We start from the raw sequence: 19,464 nt of genomic DNA, 5'->3' as shown, positions 1-19,464 counted from the left end.
TAAGAAGTTGGAAATATGAAAACAGTCATTCTACCTTCACCAAACACCTGATAAAACATGGACATGAACCATTCAACAAAATGAAATGTGAATAATCACAGAACGAATAATCACAACAAAAACCTCCTGACATTGCAAGAAAACTTTCACATACAAAGGGCCATTGCAATGGAAAAGAAGGTACTCTAAACTGTTGAGTAATAAATCTTTTGTGAATGACGGAGGTTACTTGCGTTTTAGATGCATTAAATTTCAAACCTATGTCTTGAGCCTGTTCTGATAAAGCAAGTAAGTCAGGTTTTGCGTTCTGGTTGGCTGTACTCAGATTTGTTGGTTTTGCACCTACATGTAACTGAAGGTCATCAGGGTATAAATGATATTTGCAATGGGAGATAATAGTCAGCACATCATTGACATATAATGAGTAAAGTAATGGGCGCAATACTGATTCTTGTGGGACCCCTGATACAACATCCTTCCACTATGAACCCTTTGTTCAGATCATTACATACTATTGGTGGGATGTAAAGTATGAGCGGATCCATTGTAGCACACTTGAAGAAAAGTGTAGACTTTTGAGTTGAACAAGAAGAATACCAAAGTCGGCGGTGTCAGAAGCTTTGCTGGAATCCAAAAAGCACATAATGGTCGCCACCTGTTTGTCCATAGCTTGTTTCGCTTCGTCAGTCAGTTTTACAAGAACAATCGTCATGCCACGATTTATTCGGAAGCTAGATTGATATTCATGCAGAAGGTTGTTTGAGGTTAAGTAAGTGGTAAGCTGGTTGTGAACTACGTATTCTAAAGCCTTAGATAATTCTGGTGGAATGCTACGGGGCCTGTAGTCAGAAGGTTCTTTGACATATTCTTTTTCAGGTAGAGGTTTAATAATTCCGTTTTTCCAGGCCATTGAATTATCAGTGAATGTCTGAAAATATACGCCATTATCGGCAGTAATAAATCGACGAGAAAACTGATCATTTGTATTGTAACATTGAAATGTTGACTTCCTGACTCTGTTAAGGCTTACCAGCTGCAGAAAAGGTTTTTCGTTTGTACCCACTGCAGAAAATTCAAGGAATTCAATGGTTTGCCTCCTTGCGTGTTGGTCAAGTAGAGATGTAGTCTTGGAGAAACACTCTTTTGGACCCTCAATAGAAACCAGAGATTCAGCTGTACGCTGATATTTGCCTGTTCCTAGCCCCTGCAGATTTTTCTGCATGATGAAGGGCCAGTGAAAGTCCTTAGTTGAGGAGTGGGCATGTCTGAGTTTTCCATTTCTCACTGACTGGCTGAATTGGGTGCACAGCCGCTTTTAGGCAAGATGATTCTCGGAGGTCGGGTGCCGTTTAGATTTCCTGTGTACTATGTCTCTGATGGTGATGAGGTGTTTCATGTCTCTGATGGTGATCAGGTGTTTCAGTTGATTGGCAAACCATGGTGCAGGTTGTCTCCTGACTCTTAGAGTTTTTATCGAAGCATGTATATTCTATAAATTACTGAGTCTCTCAGCGAAATTAAACACTTCATAATTCATGTTGAAGTTATTTCCGGTCATTCCTTGCAAAGAGATATCATAGGCGTCAGCTATAAGCTAAAATCTCTAAAAGTGGCCAGTTGCTGTTTGTTCCTTGGACATTACAACGAATAATTCATGAATATTACATCTTGAGCAGATAAGCCATGTGCAGAAATTTGATCAGTGTGAATTTCTGTTTGGGGACTTGGTCGCGAAAATATCGATAGAGGTATGTCTGCAGTATGGTGAGTTGGCCCAAGTGGAAGCAGTGCAAGATTTGAGCAGTAAAGCATATACCTGAATTTTGAAACTGAAGGAGTGTTGCTCATAAAGTTTATGTTCACATCTCTGGCTACAATTACATGTTCATACAAAGATTCAAGAACTGAGAGCGCAGATTCAAAGCTAGAGCTGCACAGCATAGTACGTATTATACAGATAAACTAAACTCCGTCTGAACAGGCCTTGTAGGGCCCAACGGTACCGACCGGCCGCCGTGTCATCCTCAGCCCACAGGCGTCACTGGAAGCAGATATGGAGGGGTAAGTGGTCAGCACACCACTCTCCTGGCCGTATGTGAGTTTATGACACTGTAGCCGTTACTTCTCAATCAAGTAGCCCCTCAGTTTGCCTCACAAGGGTTTAGAGCACCCCCGCTTGCCAACGGTGCTCGGCGGACCGGATGGTCACCCATCTGAGTGCTAGCCCAGCTCGACAGCACTTAACTGCGGTGATCTGACGGGAACCAGTGTTAGCACTGTGGCAAGGCCGTTGTAATTACAGAGGTAAGGCACTTTCTATCGAGAGGCGTAATTTCAATGAACATAAACTCCAGTTGTTTGTCCTCGTCTTTGGATGTGAGCAGGACATTGGGGTGTCGTTTGCACCCATATGTGCAGCCACACCGCCACCTCTTTTGTTACACCCGTCATGTCTCAGAGGCACAAAGCCATCGAGGCTTACATAGCTGGAAGTGATATTCGACTTAAGTCACGTCTCAGACAGTAGTACGACATGAAAGCTGAGGTCCTGAAATATGCATCTGAACTCGGTCAAGTCGGCCGGTAAAAACTGCACATTTGCACGCGTGAGTTGTAGCATACAGTCGTCGCGAATCATTTCTGCTGTAATTTTGCAAGTAGGGACAGCCGCTGCCTTGGACTCTGGTATGCGAGGGGGAGGTCCCATACATTGGTAGGGGGTTGGAGAAAGCAATGCGTTCCAGATATGTCATAGTGCAAAGCACAGAGGTTGGAGCGAATATGGAGGAGTGGGGAGCAGAGAGTACTCATTGTAGTGATGGGCTAAACTGCGGTTTTCCGATATCTTTGATTTCTGTGATTGCTACTTTTCAGTAACTGCAATTCTTAACTGTGACAAATTGCAGTTGATGAATTCACTACTTGTATCCAAAAAAATGGTTCAAATGGCTCTGAGCACTATGGGACTCAACATCTGTGGTCATAAGTCCCCTAGAACTTAGAACTACTTAAACCTAACTAACCTAAGGACATCACACACATCCATGCCCGAGGCAGGATTCGAACCTGTGACCGTAGCAGTCGCGTGGTTCCTGACTGAGCGCCTAGAACCGCTAGACCACCGTGGCCGGCACTTGTATCCCTCTGGTTTTTCTGCAACTTATGCGATTTTTACTACTCTTGCGATTTACGCGATTTCTGTGACTTCTGCCCCATTTCTGCGACTTCTGCCCCATATCTGCGACTTCTGCCCCATTTCTGCGACTTTTGCCCAATTTCTGCGACTTCTGCCCCATTTCTGCGACTTCTGCCATGTCTGCGACTTCTGCCATATCTGCGACTTCTGCCATATCTGTGACTTCTGCCCCATTTCTGCGACTTCTGCCCCATTTCTGCGACTTCTGCCCAACTTCTGCGACTTCTGCCCCACTTCTGCGACTTCTGCCCCATTTCTGCGACTTCTGCCCCATTTCTGCGACTTCTGCCCCATTTCTGCGACTTCTGCCATGTCTGCGACTTCTGCCATATCTGCGACTTCTGCCATATCTGTGACTTCTGCCCCATTTCTGCGACTTCTGCCCCATTTCTGCGACTTCTGCCCAACTTCTGCGACTTCTGCCCCACTTCTGCGACTTCTGCCCCATTTCTGCGACTTCTGCCCCATTTCTGCGACTTCTGCCCCATTTCTGCGACTTCTGCCCCATTTCTGCGACTTCTGCCATATCTGCGACTTCTGCCATATCTGCGACTTCTGCCCCATTTCTGCGACTTATGCCCCACTTCTGCGACTTCTGCCCAATTTCTGCGACTTCTGCCCCATTTCTGCGACTTCTGCCCCATTTCTGCGACTTCTGCCCCATTTCTGCGACTTCTGCCATTTCTGCGACTTCTGCCCAATTTCTGCGACTTCTGTCCCATTTCTGCGACTTCTGCCATGTCTGCGACTTCTGCCATATCTGCGACTTCTGCCATATCTGTGACTTCTGCCCCATTTCTGCGACTTCTGCCCCATTTCTGCGACTTCTGCCCAACTTCTGCGACTTCTGCCCCACTTCTGCGACTTCTGCCCCATTTCTGCGACTTCTGCCCCATTTCTGCGACTTCTGCCCCATTTCTGCGACTTCTGCCCCATTTCTGCGACTTCTGCCATATCTGCGACTTCTGCCCCATTTCTGCGACTTCTGCCCCATTTCTGCGACTTATGCCCCACTTCTGCGACTTCTGCCCAATTTCTGCGACTTCTGCCCCATTTCTGCGACTTCTGCCCCATTTCTGCGACTTCTGCCCCATTTCTGCGACTTCTGCCCCATTTCTGTGACTTCTGCCATTTCTGTGACTTCTGCCATTTCTGTGACTTTTGAGCTTTATGCGATTTATCACTATAGATGTTACACTGTCATTACTCGCAAGTAAGAAGTGAACTGTGTCACTGCAACCCAGAAATATGTTCTCGCCTGTACAGGCGATTATTTGTGAAGGCCTAAAGTAATGTTTCGGTAACCTAACTGACAAAAAGTTACCTGAAATGGTATCATTAATATTTCCAATGATTCTTCCTCAGTTGTTACAAGATATACGAAAGAAACCCTTGCCCACAGACAAAATTTCATCTCAACACCATCAGTATTAAGTATATTTTACAGATGTTCTTCCTATGACTTTAGTTTAAATTAATGGAACAAGTGTGAAAATATTAATAGTGTGATGTTGAGAATCATAACACAAATTACCACAGAGTACCGTAGGAATTCATGTTTAGAATATGGATTCTAACCACGTTGTTACGTTCACAAGTATCTGAACCATATTATCAGTCACTCGATATAGCGATAATTCAAAATATCAGTGACAACAGAACTGGAAAATTTGCCACAGCGTCTTTACACCGCCTTCGTCAGAAGTAAGGGTAGTTTCTAAGTTTGTGAATGAATGGAGGGGCATCGTTTATGCAAAGTGTGAAACCTCCCCACTCAAGTGCATGCATCACCAGACGTATCACAGTTGCATAATGTGAATTAAATTGCTAGTAATTAGTAGAATACAAAAGTTTAATAATCCTAGTGATTTTCCAGACGCAGTTCCCATTTCGATTACTGGCTGCTTCATGTACCCATCCACATCTAGAACAGATAATCGTGAAGGTTCAAAACGACTCTTGAAGAATTCACAGTATAAAAGAGCCGTAATTGATAACATAAGTGAGCAAAATTAGTATCTGTATAGTGTGTCATTGAAGTCATTATGTGAAAGGGATGATAAATAAATGTGAACTGTACTGTGAGTGATTAATGAAAATCCCATACCCCAAAATTTTCTACCATATATTTATTGTTAAAGACTTGCTAGAGTGTGATACTGATATGTCTATCCCTCCCGCCTTGAATGTCGATTGTGATGACAGACTGACTTGTAGACTAGCCCGAGGTCTACGTTATCTTGGAACGTTGCGTGTTTTAAGGTTGATGATATGCAAGCGAAAACAGAGGAAAGCACTGATCTTACAGTTACAAGTTGATATTGGGAATAGTACTAATGCAATATCTGAAAATACAGACAAAAGTTTAACTGCATATTGTACTGTCAGAAAAAATATCCGTCTTGTGAATGCAGCTGTTAAACATTTGGTAAAAGTTCCATAGTAAGACACCAGATTGCATTATTAGTAGATTATGTACGATATACGTGTGTAATACACATCAAAATACTCATTGGAGACTTATCCATTATCTGTTCTTGAAATTACCATGCAGTTTTAGCTTTTATCATGAAGAGTGTGTTTAAATGTGTCACAGCAATTCCAGGCTACGCTTATGGTCTGTCTGTTGACACAATCTTTATTCGGCTCTCACATACATTCCTCGGCTGCACCAATTCTCAACAGAGTATAAATTTTTTCTCAGAGCGAATTAGCTTCTTGGTTCATTTCTTCGACCATAAGCATGTAATACATCCATATCGTGAGACACAAGGTTCTCAGAACAAAGTACGGACGTAGAACAACAGATCGCATACGGCCTGTAATGTTAACTGCGCTTTTTAATTGCTATTTGCTACTTCTAGCTGCGACTTGTCACGGAAATCGCAGTTAGAGTCAATAGCGTGACAGTAGAACGAACTTAGGCTGTCAGACGACACACGGCGTTGAATGTTACCTGCTCTTTTTGGTTGCTACTTGCGACTGCTACTTGCGATTTGTCACGGAAATCGCAGCCAGACAAGAGGTTCAGAGGAAGAAGTACGAAATTCGGCACTCGGTCTTGAATATTAAAGGCTGCTTGCGACTCAGCTGTGACTGAAATCGCAGCCAGATTTTGTGAAGTTGTTATTGTCATATCTGTGACATCTCAATCTCTGTGATTTGTAACAGATACGCGATTTCTTGCCCACCCCTAATTCATTGTGAGGGAATGTGACTCACAATATGACGACTGTAAGAAAAGTTTACCCTTTGTATTAAAGGATGAAAAGTAGTTAGTGTGCTGTACAGTTTAGGGTGGGAGGAGAGAAGCAGATGATTTACAAGGCCGATTACGCCAGCAGAGAAAAATAGCCTTAGCAACTAAGAGATTACCACAGAAAGCTAACAGTTAATTTAGAAATTAGCAAACCAACACTGAGGAAGTCAACACCTAGTTAAAAGTGTACAAATGGGGATTAGCGATCATGATGACATTATAGCAACTATGGCTACGAAAGTTCACAAATCATTTAAGAAGACTAGGAGAGTGTTTCTGCTAGAAAGAGCAGATAAGCGGTTGTTATCATCTCACTTTGACAATGATCTGACATCGTTTACTTCATTAAGCTGGACGTAGAGGAATTACGGGTAGAATTTAAGCAGATCCTAAATCGTGGTCTGGAGAATTACGTGCCTAGTAAGTGAATTAAGGACGGAAAAGACCTACCACGGTTTAATAACGAGATTAAGAAACGCCTGAGAAAGCAGAGGCTGTTGTACTCTCTGTTCAAAAGAGAACGCCTAAATAAAGACAAGCTGAGGCCATCCCACACTCCCCCGCCCCCACAGTAGCCTTTTTCTGTTCATATTTAGGAAATTTTGTTAATTTGTAGCTTAATAAGAATGGGTGTTATTGACAATTATTACTTAAATAATCTACACAAGCAAAAAATATACATACAACAAATTATATATCATTGTAGTGAATAAATTACAAATTGTATAGAGGTTCTAAAAAAAGTTAATATGTCTTACTGTTTATGGCAGTTACTGTATTTTAGTACGATGTATGCTACCAAAGTTCGGAATGTAATATTACAAGCTGTCACTGGACCCTTTCGTTAAATTGACGCAAATGGCTACTTTTTACTTGTTATCAGAGTGATTTGAAAATGTCATGAAATACAGATGTTAAAAACGCGCTTGACAATGACGCTTAGTCGAAATTAGCTAGTCGTTCGCGGAAATAAATATCGTATTACGGACTACTACGCATATTAAGCATCTGGAGCTTGTGGATCCCTACAAATAGAAAATTTTAATTATCACGTATGATATGTGACCTGTAGGCTGTAAAGGGACATCCTCCTCTAGCATTACTTTTCCTCAGCAGTGGTAGTCGATACCAGAAATATTTTTCGGATTTTGAACAGGTCAGTATTATCTCTGCTGTTTACGTGAAAAATTTCATATAATTGTATACTCAATATGTTATATTTCACGCTAAAATTTATGAAAAGGTATTACTTTGTTTTCGTTGTTACAATCGATATGTACCATCTCTGAATGTACAGTTAGAATTTTTTTTTTAGAAACATTGTAAATTACGGAATATTTGGCAAATTTAAAATTTCTGTTATCAATTACTCAATCTATTACTGTTTATTATGTCTATTTCTGGACTCATTTATAAAATAATAAGCTATTGCAAACTAATAGAAATTCATGTGGCAAGAAAAAATGTAATCCCTTTGAAATATTGAAACTTGTTGGCACATTAAAACTGTGTGCCGGACCGAGACTCGAAGAATTTGGGACCTTTGCCTTTTGCGGACAAGTGCTCCACCATAAGAGTTACCCAAGCAAGACTCACGCCCGGTACTCACAGCTTTACTTCTGCCAGTACCTCGTCTCCTACCCTCCAAACTTCGCAGAAGCTCTCCTGCGAACCTTGCAGAACTATCACTTTCCCACGAATGGGAAACGTCCTGAGTTCGAGTCTCGGCCCGGCACACAGTTTTAATCTGCCAGGAAGTTTCACAGTTTCACACTAGCGCACACTCCGCTACAGAGTGAAAATCTCGTTCTGGAACCATCCCCCAGGCTGTGGCTAAGCCATGTCTCCGCAGTGTCCTTTCTTCCAAGTGTGCTAGTTCTGCATGGCTTGCAGGAGAGCTTCTGTGAAGTTTGGAAGGCAGGAGACGAGGTTCTGGCGGAAGTAAAGCTGTGAGGAAGGGACGTGCGTTGTACTTGGGTAGCTCAGATGGTAGAGCACTTGTCCGCGAAAGGCAAAGGTCCTGAGTTCGTGTCTCGGTTCGGCACACAGTTTTAATCTGCCAGAATGTTTCACATCAACGCTCACTCCGCTGCAAAGTGAAAATCTCATTCACTCTGGAGTGAAGTACTAGTAAGCCTGCGTCTGATACGATCGGACGTATTTTTGTATTTCAGACGAACAATGTAATTACAGTTTTGTTAGTGTTAAAATTCAAAAGACAGTAAGGTACAGTACAACGTGAAACAATAAATTATCGTGAGAACAATAATTCTGCAAAGACATTCTTCGAAATTATTTAGATAATTGAACCATGAGAACCTGTAATGTAAGAATTTAAGCTTCAAGAATCATAGACATGAAGAACTGGAGCCATCTGTGTGAGAAAAGATACAGTATATGATCAAAAGTATCTGGACACCTGGATGAAAAATGACTTACAGGTTCATAGCGCATTCCATCGGTAATGCTGAAATTCAGTATGGCCCTGGCCCACCCTTAGCCTTGATGACAGCTTCCACTCTCGCGGGCATATGTTCAAGCAGGTGCTGGAACGAATCTTGGGGAATGGCAGCCCATTCTTCACGGAGTGCTGCACAGAGTAGAGGTATCGATATCGGTCGGTGAGGCCTGGCACGAAGTCGGCGTTCCAAAATATCTCGAAGGTGTTCTATAGGACCCAGGTCAGGACTATGTACAGGCCAGTCCATTACAGGGATGTTAATGTCGTGTAACCACTCCGCCACAGGCAGTGGATTATGAACAGGTGCTTGATCGTGCTGAAAGATGCAATCGCCATCCCCGAATTGCTCTTCAACAGTGGGAAGCAAGAAGGTGCTTAAAATATCAGTGTAGGCCTGTGCTGTGATAGTGCCACGCAAAACAACAAGGAGTGAAAGCTCACTCCATAACAACACCGCCTCCGAATTTTACTGTTGGCACTACACACGCTGGCGGACGACGTTCACCGGGCATTCGCCATACCCACACCCTGCCATCGATCGCCAAATTGTGTATCGTGATTCGTCACTCCACACAACGTTTTTCCACTGTTCAATCGTCCAATGTTTTCGCTCCTTACAGCAAGCGAGGCGTCGTTTGTCGTTTCAAAAATGGTTCAAATGGCTCTGAGCACTATGGGACTTAACATCTGAGGTCATCAGTCCCCTAGAACTTAGAACTACTTAAACCTAACTTACGGACATCACACACATCCATGCCCGAGGTAGGATTCGAACCGGCGACCGTAGCAGTCGCACGGTTCCGGACTGACGCGCCTAGAACCGCTCAGCCACCGCGGCTGGTCGTTTGTCATTGACCGGCGTGATGTGTGGCTTATGAGCAGCCGCTCGACCATGAACTGCAACTTTTCTCACCTCCTTCCTAGCTGTCATAGTACTTGCAGTGGATCCAGATGCAGTTTGGAAATCCTGTGTGATGGTCTGGATAGATGTCAGCCTATTACACATTACGGCCCTCTTCTGTGTCAGACAGGTAGGCTCTATGCTTTTGTGCTGTACGTGTCCCTTCACGTTCCCACTTCACTATCATATCAGAAACAGTTGACCTAGCGAAGTTTAGGAGTGTGGAAATCTCGCGTACAGACGTATATGACACAAGTGACACCCGATCACCTGACCACGTTCGAAGTCCGTTAGTTCCGCGGAGCGCCTCATTCTGCTTTCTCACGATGTCTAACAACTGAGGTCGCTCATATGGAGTACCAGAAGCAGGTGGCAGCACAATGCTTGTAATATGGAAAACATATGTTTTTGGGGGTGTCCGTATACTTTTGATCACATAGTGTAAGTAAAACGTTTTTTGTAAATCTTACTCCTCTCGAATCTTCTGTCCCCACCATCATGGGCAGTAGCAACAACAAGAAAAGGAGGTGTAGATTGAAAGGTCATGCAGCGCTCACTCAACAGCAGTCTCCTGCTGAGAGGGCACGCTGCGAGCTGATATTCGGCTTCTATCCCCGCCCCCCGCTCCCTTCCTTTTTTTTCTACATCACTTTCTTTGAATTCCTGTTAAGAGTTTGGAATCCACACTACTGGCCATTAAAATTGCTACACCAAGAAGATGACCTGCTACAGACGCGAAATGAAACCTACAGGCAAACGATTAGCTTTTCAGAGCATTTGCACAAGGTTGGCACCGGTGGCGACACCTACAACGTGCTGACATGAGGAAAATTTCCAACCGATTTCTCACACACAAACAGCAGTTGACCGGCGTTGCCTGGTGAAACGTTGTTGTGATGCCTCGTGTAAGGAGGAGAAATGCGTACCATCACGTTTCCGACTTTGATAAAGGTCGGATTGCAGCCTATCTCGATTGCGGTTTATCGTATCGCGACAGTGCTGCTCGCGTTGGTCGAGATCCAATGACTGTTAGTAGAATATGGAATCGGTGGGTTCAAGAGGATACTACGGAACGCCGTGCTGGATCCCAACGGCCTCGTATCACTGGCAGTCGAGATGACAGGCATCTTATCCGCACGGCTGTAACGGATCGTGCAGCCACGTCTCGATCCCTGAGTCAACAGATGGGGACGTTTGCAAGACAACAACCATCTGTACGTACAGTTCAACGACGTTTGCAGCAGCATGGACTATCAGCTCGGAGACCACGGCTGCGGCTACCCTTGACGCTACATCACAGACAGAACCACCTGGATGGTGTACTCAACGACGAACCTGGGTGCGCGAATGGCAAAACGTCATTTTTTTCGGATGAATCCAGGTTCTGTTTACAGCATCATGATAGTCACATCCGTGCTTGGCGACATCGCAGTGAACGCACATTGGAAGCGTGTATTTGTCATCGCCATAATGGCGTATTACCCGGTGTGAAGGTGTGGGGTGCCTTCGGTTACACGTCTCGGTCACCTCTTGTACGCATTGACGGCACTTTGAACAGTGGACGTTACATTTCAGATGTGTTACGACCCGTGGCTCTACCCTTCATTCCATCCCTGCGAAAACCTACATTTCAGCAGGATAATGCACGACCGCGTGTTGCAGGTCCTGTACGGTTCTTTCTGGATACAGAAAATGTTCGACTGCTGTCCTGGCCTGCACATTCTCCAGATTTCTCACCAACTGGAAACGTCTGGTCAATGGTGGCCGAGCAACTGGCTCGTCACAATACGCCAGTCACTTCTCTTGATAAACTGTGGTATCGTGTTGAAGCTGCATGGGCAGCTGTACCTGCACACGCCATCCGAGCTCTGTTTGACTCAATGCCCAGGCGTATCAAGGCCGTTATTACGGCCAGAGGTGGTAGTTCTGTGTACTGAATTCTCAGGATCTATGCACCCAAACTGTGTGAAAATGTAATCACATGTCAGTCTAGTATAATATATTGTCCAATGAATACCCGTTTATCATCTGCATTTCTTCTTGGTGTAGTAATTTTAATGGCCAGTAGTGTATATTCCGACATAACTGTTAGAAGGAGTGTGACCATAACATAAGTTAAAGGTCTATTTGACACTAAAATAGTGAAGCGATAGCCACAGTACATAAAATTTTTCTTAAAAAAAGAGGTCACATTACGTCGTCATTTCCAAACGTAAAACATCAGTTGGAGAATATACACTATGTGATCAAAAGTATCAGGACCCCTGGCTGAAGTGACCACGCCCCCTAGTGCATCGAAAAGGAAAGTATGTATAGAAACGGCTAACAGTGGTGTAAGTAATGATATTATGGACAACGTCATTATTGATCTGGAAAGCCTTGCACAAGTTCTTTCTGAAACTGTCTCTTGCTGTCTTTGTGGTGGTGAAGTTAAACGTTATGAGGATATTGGAGCTAGAATAGGTGTCGTGTCTAAATTAATTATTGAAGGTCAGAAGTGCAGAAACGAAAAAGCATTTCATATTTCATCAAAGTGTTCAGGTAACGAATTGTATGAAACCAACGTGAGGCTGTTCTGGGGCCTTAGATGCATTAGTAAAGGTGCAAGGGCTGGTAATCTTCTATGCACTGTGTTAAATTTGCCAAAACCACCCTTCACGTATATGAAATATGTAACAGCAATTGGGGACTCTGTAAACGCTGTGGCTGAAGATTCAATGGTTCCTGCTACATCAGAAGCTGTTGAACAAAATGAAGGTGGCACAGACATCAGCACTGCTGTGGATGGATCCTGGCAAAAGCGTGAGTTTAATTCTAAAAATGGTTTTACATCTGGAATAAATGTTGACATTGGAAAAGTTTTGTATTTTGAAATTCTCAGTAAGTACTGCCAAGGTTGTACAGTGAACCAGAAGAACAGATTACTTCATAAGCAGCAATGTATAAAAGGTCATGATGGCACAAGTGGAGGAATGGAGGTAAAAGGAGCAGTTGCCATTTTCCAGCGTTTGCAGCGGGAGAGAGGTGTCATATGTGAATTACTTAGGTGATGGAGACAGCGAGGCTTTCATTGCAGTACAAAACAGTAAGCCATATGATGCTCCTATACAAAAACTTGAGTCCATTGGACACGTCAATTAAAGTATGGGAACACGTCTGTGTAACTTAAAAACCAAGCTAGGTAACACAAAACTGTCTGATGGCAAGACAATAAAATGTGCTGGAAGACTAACGGACAAAGTAATTGATGAATTACGGGAATATTATTGGAAGGCCATTAGAGATAACTGTGAAAATTTAGACAAGATGAAAAGAGCTGTGTGGAGAACTTTCTTTCGTCGAATATCAACCGATGAAAAGCCATGTCATGCTTTGTGTTCTCCTCCACCAAACACTCGGTGTAAATATAGGCAAGCCGAATTTTCTGGCACCCTGCGTGAATTTACACGTAAACATTCTCTTCCTTTGGCAGTAATGGAGGCAATCAAACCTATTTACAGCGATTTAGCAAATCCTGAGCTACTAAAGAAGTTTCCAGAATGATATTTTCACTCTGCAGCGGAGTGTGCGCTGATATGAAACTTCCTGGCAGATAAAACTGTGTGCCGGACCCAGACTCGAACTCGGGACCTTTGCCTTTCGCGGGCGGGCTAGGCCATGGCTGAGCCATGTCTCCGCAATATCCTTTCTTTCAGGAGTGCTAGTTTCTGCAAGATTCGCAGGAGAGCTTCTGTAAAGTTTGGAAGGTAGGAGACGAGGTACTGGCAGAAGTAAAGCTGTGAGGACGGGTCGTGAGTCGTGGTTGGGTAGCTCAGTTGGTAGAGCACTTGCCCGCGAAAGGCAAAGGTCCCGAGTTCGAGTCTTGGTCCAGCACGCAGTTTTATCTGCCAGGAAGTTACTAAAGAAGTGTTTACATGGGAAGAACCCGAATGGGAATGAGTCCCTCCATTATGTTGTGTGGTACCGTATTTGTTGGCCTTATGACTCTAAAGTTATCAGTGTCTGATGCTGTAATAACTTTCAATTGCGGGAACCATGAAAGCCTTAAGGTTCTGGAGAAATTAGGGGTAAGATTTCGACAGAACACAGCTAAAGGACTGCGGGAACTGGATTACTTCGTGTACGTGAAGTTAGCTGGTCAGGAAATGACAAAAGAAACAAGAAAGAAAAGGAGGAGGCAAGCAATGGTCTGCTGTGACACTGAAGAAGGCACAGACTATGGGCCAGGGGAATTCTAGTGCATAAAAGACGCATAAATGTAAGTCTGTATAAGAATTTGTAATAAAGCTTTAAACCTCAATATCTCTGAACTACATTTTTTGCAATAAATGACCCGCTTTCTAAAGACCTACTGACGGTGGAGACATGAAATCTTCACAGCATGCCAAGTCTGAGATTCAACACACATGGAACTAGAATAATTAAAATATCCTGAGTTGCTTTGTTTTTATGATCATTTGTTTAAAAAATTCTGTCAAAAAAGGTGTTTGAAAAAAAGGTTGTAAGGTGGCAACAGTCTTGCACCTTACATGAGTCCATTTAACGTGTCTAATCACTTTGCAAGCACTTCAGCACTCCGTCATCAGGCCACAAGTGGCCCATCGGGACCATCCGACCGCCGTGTCACCCTCATGTGAGGATGCGGATAGGAGGGGCGTGTGGTCAGCACACTGCTCTCCCGGTCGTTACGATGGTTTTGTTTGACCGGAGCCGCTACTATTCGGTCGAGCAGCTCCTCAATTAGCATCACGAGGCTAAGTGCACCCCGAAAAATGGCAACAGCACATGGCGGCCCGGATGGTCACCCATCCAAGTATCGGCCACGTCCGACTGCGCTTAACTTCGGTGATCTGACGGGAACCGGTGTATCCACTGCGCCAAGGCCGTCGCCTTGCGAGCACTTTGGGTCAATAAAAAACGACTGACAGCGTCGCAATAGCTTTGTAGATAAGTAGTTGTTGTTTGTTGGAGTAATGCTGTAAATTACGGTGTAGGAAATCTACAGGGTGTTTCAAAAATGACCGGTATATTTGAAACGGCAATAAAAACTAAACGAGCAGCGATAGAAATACACCGTTTGTTGCAATATGTTTGGGACAACAGTACATTTTCAGGCGGACAAACTTTCGAAATTACAGTAGTTACAATTTTCAACAACAGATGGCGCTGCAAGTGATGTGAAAGACATAGAAGACAACGCAGTCTGTGGGTGCGCCATTCTGTACGTCGTCTTTCTGCTGTAAGCGTGTGCTGTTCACAACGTGCAAGTGTGCTGTGGACAACATGGTTTAGTCCTTAGAACAGAGGATTTTTCTGGTGTTGGAATTCCACCGCCTAGAACACAGTGTTGTTGCAACAAGACGAAGTTTTCAACGGAGGTTTAATGTAAGCAAAGGACCGAAAAGCGATACAATAAAGGATCTGTTTGAAAAATTTCAACGGACTGGGAACGTGACGGATGAACGTGCTGGAAAGGTAGGGCGACCGCGTACGGCAACCACAAAGGGGAACGCGCAGCTAGTGCAGCAGGTGATCCGACAGCGGCCTCGGGTTTCCGTTCGCCGTGTTGCAGCTGCGGTCCAAATGACGCCAACGTCCACGTATCGTCTCATGCGCCAGAGTTTACACCTCTATCCATACAAAATTCAAACGCGGCAACCCCTCAGCGCCGCTACCATTGCTGCGCGAGAGACATTCGCTAACGATATAGTGCACAGGATTGATGACGGCGATATGCATGTGGGCAGCATTTGGTTTACTGACGAAGCTTATTTTTACCTGGACGTCTTCGTCAATAAACAGAACTGGCGCATATGGGGAACCGAAAAGCCCCATGTTGCAGTCCCATCGTCCCTGCATCGTCAAAAAGTACTGGTCTGGGCCGCCATTTCTTCCAAAGGAATCATTGGCCCATTTTTCAGATCCGAAACGATTACTGCATCACGCTATCTGGACATTCTTCGTGAATTTGTGGCGGTACAAACTGCCTTAGACGACACTGCGAACACCTCGTGGTTTATGCAAGATGGTGCCCGGCCACATCGCACGGCCGACGTCTTTAATTTCCTGAATGAATATTTCGATGATCGTGTGATTGCTTTGGGCTATCCGAAACATACAGGAGGCGGCGTGGATTGGCCTCCCTATTCGCCAGACATGAACCCCTGTGACTTCTTTCTGTGGGGACACTTGAAAGACCAGGTGTACCGCCAGAATCCAGAAACAATTGAACAGCTGAAGCAGTACATCTCATCTGCATGTGAAGCCATTCCGCCAGACACGTTGTCAAAGGTTTCGGGTAATTTCATTCAGAGACTACGCCATATTATTGCTACGCATGGTGGATATGTGGAAAATATCGTAGTATAGAGTTTCCCAGACCGCAGCGCCATCTGTTGTTGAAAATTGTAACTACTGTAATTTCGAAAGTTTGTCTGCCTGAAAATGTACTGTTGTCCTAAGCATATTGCAACAAACGGTGTATTTCTATCGCTGCTCATTTAGTTTTTATTGCCGTTTCAAATATACCGGTCATTTTTGAAACACCCTGTATGTGGAAACGTATGGCACGCTGGCTAGGTAATACAGCGAGAATTACGCGATTTTGTAATTATAAGATTATGCGGAGATGCAGTATGCGAGACAGAGCTCGGCTACCTCCCCGGCTAGCCGCCGAAGGCCACAGCCTGACGGGATGAATGGTGAACTGGGGAAGTTTAGCGTTTTGGTTCCCTATCAGGTCGGATTGAGGGAGGACATAGAATCAATTCAGAGGCAGGCTGCTAGATTTGTTACTGGTAGGTTTGATCGTCACGCGAGTGTTATGGAAATGCTTCAGGAACTCGGGTGGGAGTCCCTGGACGAAAGGAGGCGTTCTTTTCGTGAATCGCTACTGAGGAAATTTAAAGAACCAGCATTTGAGGCTGACTGCAGTACAGTTTTACTGCAGCCAACTTAAATTTCGCGGGAAGACCACAAACATGAGATGAGAGAGATTAGGGCTCGTACAGAGGCATATAGGCAGTCATTTTTCCCTCGTTCTGTTTGGAAGTGGAACAGGGAGAGAAGATGCTAGTTGTTGTACGATGTACCCTCCGCCACGTGGATTGCGGAGTATGTATGTAGATGTAGAAGTTCTGTAATCAGTTTAGAGAGACCACAGCGGCCGCCAGCCTCTGACGGACGCGCGGCTGCAGGTGTTCAAGTGTTTACCAAAACAGAGCAGTGGATAACTGGACGGGCTTTCCTGTGCGTGCTCTCGCCTATGTCCCACTAATTTTACGCCTTCGAGTAACTCAATTGGGGCAGGCCAGGAGTTCCGAATAACAAAACTTTCAATGCAGGAGTTTGTGTTCGCTACGACGGGGAATCTTGCCGGGAAACCTCGAGTGGTCTCTTAGGAGAAAAATTGCAGTAAACGTGTCATTGCCCACAGCTGTGGTTCATCCCAGCCGGCGTCGGCGGAGTTTGTTTTGTATTGTACTGTATGTTAACCGGGGACCTAGAAACGACGGAGAGGCTCCGTCCCCGCCGCAGCCGCAGTGGTCCACAACCCCACGACGACTGCCGCAGTCCACTTCACCCCTCCGCCGCCCCACACCGAACCCAGGGTTATTGTGCGGTTTGCCCCCCGGTGGACCCCCCAGGGAACGTCTCACACCAGACGAGTGTAACCCCTATGTTTGCGCGGTAGAGTAATGGTGGTGTACGCGTGGGTGGAGATCTTGTTTGCGCAGCAATCGCCGACATAGTGTAACTGAGGCGGAATAAGGGGAACCAGCCCGCATTCGCCGAGGCAGATGGAAAACCGCCTAAAAACCATCCACAGACTGGCCGGTTCACCGGACCTCCACACTAATCCGCCGGGTGGATTCGTGCCGGGGACCAGGCGCTCCTTCCCGCCCGGAAAGCCGTGCGTTAGGCCGCATGGCCAACCGGGCGGGCCTGGGCGGAGTTTACTTGTGAAATTTTGTAGAAAGGGAAGAATTGTGGAAACGAGTTCTTTTCCCAGGCCGTACATTGGTCGACACTGGAAAACTGGGTATTTTGAGAGCTTCTAGTGATGTGATTCGATCGGTATAAAAGTTGAGGTGGGAAAACAGAGGTGAAGAGCGATCTTGCTCGACTCTCTGTACAGGTCTTCCGTTCTGGGCTCTCGTACTGAGAGGACGATAGCCGTCCTCTGTCTTGGTCTTTCGTTCTGAGAGGACGTTAGCCGCGCCAGCTCTTTGCTGCCGGGAAGATGGTCGCAATTAGAGAAGTTTACGGACAGCGGTCTGTTGTCCGAGTAGTGCAGGAGTGTACTTTCCGAGACGCCACACGCCGACCGCACAGCCGCGACGTCGCCGTCGAAGACCGCCGCTACAACAGGAACATTACGGTGAGATCGCTCCCGCGTCGGCCTGTGGTAGGAGTAACGTTAAATAGTTGGATCACGTGCAATTGCTGTTTCCACAGAGGTTTCACAGTACTTTGGGGTGTAGTGGTTCTTCATATTTTACGTTTTGTGTCGATGTCAGTCGGTCAACCAAGTTATAAGAGATCGCGTTTTAGACCGATTTTAGCACAGTTCACTGCCAATGCCAGTTAGGAGGGCAATTTGTAAACTGATCATTGTGTTTTATTCAGCATTGATCTGAAGGTTATAATAAAATTATTGTGATTCAGTAGAGCCTTTACATCCAGTAGTTGATCCTGAATTCACCCTTTTGCTTTATTTTATTTTTGTGTGTGTGTTTGATGTCATTGAACACCCTAACTGTTCGTAATCGTTCATGTTTGGAAGTAAAAATAGGTGTGCTTTATCGTCAACACTACCACCGCAGATTAATTTGGGGTGACAGAGGCACATTTAAATCTAGCGTTATCGGTTTTTGCGTACAGTTTCACTCCCAATTTCTCTGTAAGTTGTTTGTCATGGGCGAACACACGCAAAATCAATACAAGCAACGGGTGGGGTGTTACAAGGTAACATGCCCCACATTACAATTTTAGTAATAATTCTAGTTCAGTGTATCTAGGAAGGTGCGTTCAATAATTATGGAAAATTGTAAGTGGGTGTCTTAAAAAGTTTCGACGATAATGGGTCACAAAATTCGATAATTTAACATTTGCGGCCTAGGACATACAATGTCTCCTTAATAGAACGAACACCTTGTGCTACTTGCAGTAAGACAGTTTGCCCTTCTTTAAGTTTTGTAATTCACAAGTACAGATTATGCCACTGAGTAAGAACAGCGTTCAAGTAAGATTGACCTTAGAGTTTTATTAAAAAGGGAGAATGATGAAATAATTTTTATCCTATGTGGAGAACTATTGTGAACTTTTATCGCACTATTTGTAATGGAACTTATACAGGGTGGTCCACTGATCGTGACCGGGCCAAATATCTCACGATAGAAACGTCAAACGAAAAAACTACAAAGAACGAAACTTGTCTAGCTTGAAGGGGGAAACCAGATGGCGCTACGGTTGGTCCACTAGATGGCGCTGCCATAGGTCAAACGGATATCAACTGCTTTTTTTTTTAAATAGGAACCCCCATTTTTTATTGCATATTCGTGTAGTCCGTAAGCAAATATGAATGTTTTAGTAGGGCCACTTTTTTCGCTTTGTGATAGATGGCGCTGTAATAGTCACAAACATAT

General features: G+C 44.6%; 1 pseudogene; it reads right to left on the bottom strand.

Annotated features, from left to right (window-relative positions):
- Positions 1-14,590: 14,590 nt before the first annotated feature.
- On the bottom strand, positions 14,591-14,708 carry LOC126214124 (5S ribosomal RNA; annotated as a pseudogene).
- Between the last annotated feature and the right edge of the window lie 4,756 nt (positions 14,709-19,464).

Source organism: Schistocerca nitens, chromosome 11 (genome assembly GCF_023898315.1).
Source record: "Schistocerca nitens isolate TAMUIC-IGC-003100 chromosome 11, iqSchNite1.1, whole genome shotgun sequence".
Lineage (NCBI taxonomy): Eukaryota > Metazoa > Arthropoda > Insecta > Orthoptera > Acrididae > Schistocerca > Schistocerca nitens.
This window is presented reverse-complemented; position numbering and strand designations above follow the sequence as displayed.